Source organism: Cynocephalus volans, chromosome 9 (genome assembly GCF_027409185.1).
Source record: "Cynocephalus volans isolate mCynVol1 chromosome 9, mCynVol1.pri, whole genome shotgun sequence".
NCBI lineage: Eukaryota > Metazoa > Chordata > Mammalia > Dermoptera > Cynocephalidae > Cynocephalus > Cynocephalus volans.
The window spans coordinates 45,509,711-45,515,710 of record NC_084468.1 but is presented as its reverse complement, the minus strand read 5'-3'; positions in this window follow the sequence as shown (position 1 = coordinate 45,515,710).

The following is a 6,000-nucleotide window of genomic DNA, read 5'->3' as shown; positions in this document are numbered from 1 at the left end:
GACCATCCAGGCCCCGCTAGTCTCTGCCCGGGTGTGTTCTAGGCCGGGCCTCCCGAGCCCAAGTGTATGTTTTCCATCTACTACCTGCGCGTCCGGAGACCAGGCGGTTACCCACGCGGGACCCTTCGCCCTCTTGCCTCCCATGTAAGGCCCAAGTGAGATGCTGAGGGAACTAGAAGCTGATTATGATTTGGATACGACGCTGTTCGTTTTTCCTGGTTGATTGGCAGGGCTGCCTTCAGAATATCTTTCCTTGTTGCTTGTTTTGACAGTTCAAATCCAGGTCTATGTGACATATAAAGCTAATAAAATTCTAATTTCATTGTTAATCTTATTTTATTGCAGTATAGGTTTTTACCCTCACACCTGCATGGCAGGGTGTAATTCCATTAATAAAAAAATCAACATATTCATTGCATGTCTTTTCCCTGATGATATATTGTGAGCAGTGTGAGTTGAAAAAGAGCCATTTATTCCCACCGTGAATGAGCCTGCATGGGGCGGGAGCTTCACCTGCCCCTCAGTCAATTAGGAATGTATCGAAAAGTCTAGCAGAAAACGAGTTAAATTAACCGTTCGCTAATTTCCTTGTGTCCCTCCTACATAATCCCCCCTTTTCAGCTTGCCCCAGAAATTACCACATGTTGCAAGGTTCAAATAGTGCCTAATGAAACAGTGACTAAACCCTTCTCTCTCCAGCGCCACAGACTGGGGAGCCCTTTCGCCGGCCTTCAAAGCCTACGCGGTCTCCTGGTCCCGGTTCCCTTATCCTTAAAAAAGAAAAAAAAAAAAAATTCTTTGAAAGAAAAAAAAAACTACGTGGGTGAAAATATATTGCTGCCTACCTACTTCCTGCCACCGACGACGCGTTGGGATTCCGAGATGCATGTGACGCTTGTGCGCCAGCCTAAAGCTGGGGGTCCTGGCGATAGGAGGGCTGGCTGAAACAGGGCTAGGGTAGATGGGATGGGGAGATCTGCTTGGAGAACAAAGGGGGAGGGGAGAGAGAGAGAGAGAGAGACACCAAGGCAGAAAGAGATGGAGACAGACAACAAACACGCCAAGTCTCAACGAGCTTCTCCCAAGTTAAAACCACGTGTCTGCTTTAAGCAACTCATCAGCCCGTTGGGGAAGGCGTTTTGAAGACTTGAGATACAAGACCCTAATAATTAATTGAGGTCATTAATTGGGGAGCAAAGGGGGAAGGTGGCTTGCTGCTGCTTGACCCCAAACAATTTAAATTAGGTTTTGTGAAGGTGGTCTCCAAAAGCATGCCCTCCCCCTCCTTCCTATTCTTCTTATTTCACTCTCTCAAAAATGTCCATCATAATCCTTCGCGGTCTGGGACCGGCAGAGCTGTGCTCCCGTTCGAGCCCTTCCCGGCCAACTGAGGCCAAGCTGGCTTCAGCTCCTCCGAGCCGGCTGCCGCCCACGGGCAGGGAGCTCTTTCCCATCCGAGCAACTCCCACCTGCCTTTTATTCCTCTGCACCTGCTGTGGGTTGTTTCTTCCTGAACTTCAGAAATCAAATAGTTGCCTAAGAATTAGTCTCGCTACAGTGCTCACAGGCTAACATTTTCTCTCTCTCTCTCTCTCTCTCTCTCTCTCTCTCTCTCTCTCTCTCTCTCTCTCTCTCTCTCTCTCCCCCCTCCTCCTCCTCCCACACCTCATCTCTCCATCCTTCCTCCCTCTCCCTAGAGACTTGAGTCCCTTATTTGAAATGGTGCAGCTAATACAAAGTCATCAAAGCACTATGGTTCTTGTCTTAAAGTGACAGCCTGCTTTATGGGACTGTTTGAAATACTCCCCCTGCTTTTCAATGTCTCTCTATCCATCTTTGTCTGCTCTTCAGAAAAGGGGACAATATAAAGCCCAGCCTGGCGAGCTCCCCACGCTCAGGCCTGGGCAGTGCCAACCTCTGCCTTTAAGCAGATTGAAATTGTCACTGCTTCATTAATCTGAAACTAGTTACTTTCCTAAGCACACAGCACACACTTCCGATCTGTCAGGATTCACTCAGAGGAGCCCCTAGGGTCTTCCTGGGTTTGGGATTTGGAAGGCTCAATAAAGGTACAAAAAGGGTTTAGGAAAACATAGGGCTCAACTTGAAGAACAGTAATGCCCAGTGCAGAAGGGCAGACATTGACATCAGTACATTAAGTGAGCACAAAACACTATTTTCAGAGACAATGGGATGCCCAGAACTTTGGAGGGTACACTCAAGAATAAGCAGTCTGGCTATCATTAGGGACTGTGAACTCTTACAGACTTCGGATTTTCTATTCCCAAACAGAAGAAACTTGCATCCAAATTTCTTTGAAAGTTGGATTTTTGTTGTTTTTCATATTTATTTATTATTATTATTATTTTACCTGAGCTCTGATTGAACTCTATTCCTAAGAAATCTCTTTAGTTCCTGTTCTTATTTGACCCCTCCTTAGTTCCAGCCTGTGTTACCAACTCCAAAAGCCAGAGCATTGGGTGTAGAGCTTTGGGTCGCAGTGAATCCATCTTCTGTGGATATCTTATCTTCTGTGAGAAAAGCTACCTCTTTTCTTCACACCTCCTCCATTAATAAAAGACAATACAAGATTCTTCTACTTTTAACATTTCCAGCTGGCTTAGAATAACAAGTTTTTGGATTACATTCTATCTAATTTAGGGAAGAGACGTCGGCATTTTTTTAAAAAGAGAAGCTTAATTTTCAGTAATGTGAGCCTAAAGATTTATAAAATAGATTTATATTAAGTTATGTTAATAGAAACTTAGTAAATGCACCATTTAATTGCAAGGAGAAAAATGTTCTCTTTCAAAAAGGTCTGTCACCTTAACAGGTACATTCAAAGATTCCCGGTGAATAATGAAAATAGGAACAATTGCTTTGAGGCACTGAGCTGCATTCATTTTACCATCTAGGACAGCTTTAGGCTGTGTTTGGAGAAGATGGGAGAAACTCCTTTTAAAGAAGTGATTGCCCCTTTAAACCCAATTTCCTCTAGCAAATAGGTTCTGCTGGAAGTGACATTCTCCTTTCCTCTCTCACACCCTTAAGGGTGGGTTTGAGATCCCAACTCAGAGCTCTCCTGTTCAGCTTGCTTCTCCTGCCTCTTACCCAACTCTGAGTACCTTCCCACCTCCCTCAAAGAAATCTCTCAAGGAGTGCCACAATAAGTGAGCAGAACCTGCAGGAAAAGTACAAGTGGAAAGCAAGAAGGAAAAAAACCTGGTGAAAATCCCTCTTCTCTTTTCACCTACATAACCACAATGATCTCTCTCTTTCTTCTCATACACAGAGACACACACACACACTCACACACATATGCACTACACACGTCATGCATGCACTACACAAATTCTGTTGCCTCTGTGACCACTTTCAGTTAGAATAACCACCTTTCTGGCAATTGCCTGACCACAGTCAGAGTGGATCAAGCAAACTTCATTTCTAATCCTGATCAGATATAGTTAGAATTGGTGAGGAGTGGGAGTGAGAGGAGGGAAGAGGAGGTCAGAAATCAAAGACCTCACATCCCCAAGTTTTTGTTTCTCCTAAAAATCCTTGGATATCCTTGGGGGATCTGAGCTATGATGACCACTTCAAACTACTTCAAAATAAGGACCCCTGAGGGGATGTCTACCAGCAGAGTTTCTCCATCATCTGGGCCAACTGATACCCCAAGAATAGGCTGCTGGGTGCCTTCTGCCTTTGGCATGGTTTACAATTGAGACGGCTTGCCCGGTGCCACTCTCATTGTCAAGCCCTTGGCCTTGGGCATGCGTTGGACACTGAGTGGGAGGGTGAAGGGGAAAGGTCTCTGCTCTTCATCTCCACTCTGAGTATCTGGGCTGGGCCAGGACACAGGAGTGAGACGTCATCCTCCTACTCTCCACCCCTCCCCCTGCTCTTTCTCTGTTCAAAGCTACCAGGGGACTTGTCCACAAAGAGGTGGACTCAACCATACTAAAGGCTCCTGCTGCTCACCTCTTTTCTCTCAGTGGAACAATTTCCTGGTTTCTAATTCTCATTTTCATTCTCTTTCTCTCTTTTCATTATGTATTTATAGGTCTTTAAGAGGTTATATTTTGGGAGAGTAGAGTTCTGCTTCTGTTTTCAAATGGGAGCACATTGAAAGCAGGTATCCAGTGCTTCCCAGGTAAAGAAATTGTGAAGGGAGGCCTCTTTAATAAATCCAGGGAAACGTCATTTACAGTGTTTGATCTCAAGATTACTCAGCAGAATTTCTGTGTGTCTGAGTGTTGGCTTAGTTGTTCTTAACATAAAGTGAAACTGTAGGCTTTTAAAATCAGACAGATTTAAGATTCCCAAAGCCTTGTTCTGATTTGAAAACTTCAAAATTATCAACTGATGGGGGAGGGGCGTTAGGGAAGATGTAAAATATGTTCTAGTAGAATAAGAGGCCTCACGTTCCACTCCTAAAGTGACAAAGAGGTTCACGACATATCGAATGTCCTAGAAGGAGAACCTCCCTGGAACCCTGGAGAACCTTTCTTTCTTCGGAGAACGTCCAAGGTCTTTGCTCAAATCTTTTCGCCTCTGCTGGGGGATACATTGTTTACTCTGCCTCCCCTAGGGAATTTCCCCCAAGATCGGAGAGATGGTGGCTGATACCATTCAAGCAGTCCAAAACCAACCAGCCAAGGGGGGCTGGTGCGGTGTCTCTCCTTCGCCGGGAAGCAGAGCTTGGCACGCCACGCCGCACCCCTGGGGTCAGGGAGTGGGGCGAGGTGCAGAGGCTGGGGCTCAGACTGGTCATGGACATGAGGGAGTGCCAGACCCTAGCGCGGGCCAACAGAGGGGCCGGGCGGGAGTGGATGAGAGGGGCGTAGGGGGTCTGCCCACACCCCAGAGGAGGCTTCGCTTTGGGCAGGAGAGCGGAGAGCTGCAGCAGGGGCTCTTTGTCCTTGTAATTTTCCTGGAAGGAATTATTCTACTTCAACGCCTGTTCTTTCAGTCTGCAAACTCCTTTCCTCCCATCCCTGTTCTCGGAGAGGCTTGTTTCTTGGGAAGAAGGGAAACAGGATCTTTAGGAAAGACAGGGAGCCTGCGCCTCCTCCCCTCCGCGGTGGACAAGGCGAGAGGGCCCGGGCTTTGCGTGTGAGAGGCGGGAGGAAAGAGATCGGGTTAGGAGTGAGCTTCCCAGGCCGGGGCAGGAGTGAGCGGGCTGCCTGGGAGCGCTGCGCAGGACCAGGCCCCGCCGCTGCACAAAGCGGCGGCAGCGCCCGACTCAGCGCGCTCCCATCCCTCTCCTGCCTGCCCTTGCTGGTGACAGAATGGGAGTTGGCGGGCCTTGGGAGTGTGAAAGGGGATTTTCCATCTCTGAGCCTATCGTGTGTGTGTGTGTGTGTGTGTGTGTGTGTGTGTGTGTGTGTGTGTGTGTGTGTGTGTGTGTGTGTGTGTGTGTGTGTGAGAGAGAGAGAGAGAGAAAGAGAGAGAGAGAGAGAGAGAGAGAGAGAGAGAGAGAGAGAGAGAGAGAGAGAGAGAGAGAGAACAAATTAAGAGAAAACTACGGTCACATTCTTCCCTCTAAATCCACCTTCCCAAACTAGCTTCCAGATAATTTTAGAGCCCCTACCGCACCTAGTGAGGTTTCAGTTCCCATGAGTCTAAAGTTAAATCAGACCTTTAAAAGTTGTGTATGTGGGCTGTAAACAATTTATGTGGCTTAAGCCTATTGAGTGGCATCTTTATAGAAAATAAACAAATCACACCAGTGGGTGTTAGTGGGACTCAGCTTGCAGGGAATGAAACCTCCTAGTTGCCATGTTTCCAACTTCTTCACTTCTCTCCGGTAGATAACAGGCCCAGGCTACCCTGACCAGAGAGTCAGGTTGCCCTGCTGAGGGAAGAGCTAGAAGTAGATCTTTTCCAGGACCAGGCTTGTAGGAATTAACTCCACTAGGCAATGGGAAGGGAAAGACTAGCAGAAGCCAAAATAGGTTAAAGTTAGGGAGACCAGGAAAAAAAAAAAGTCCAAAGGCA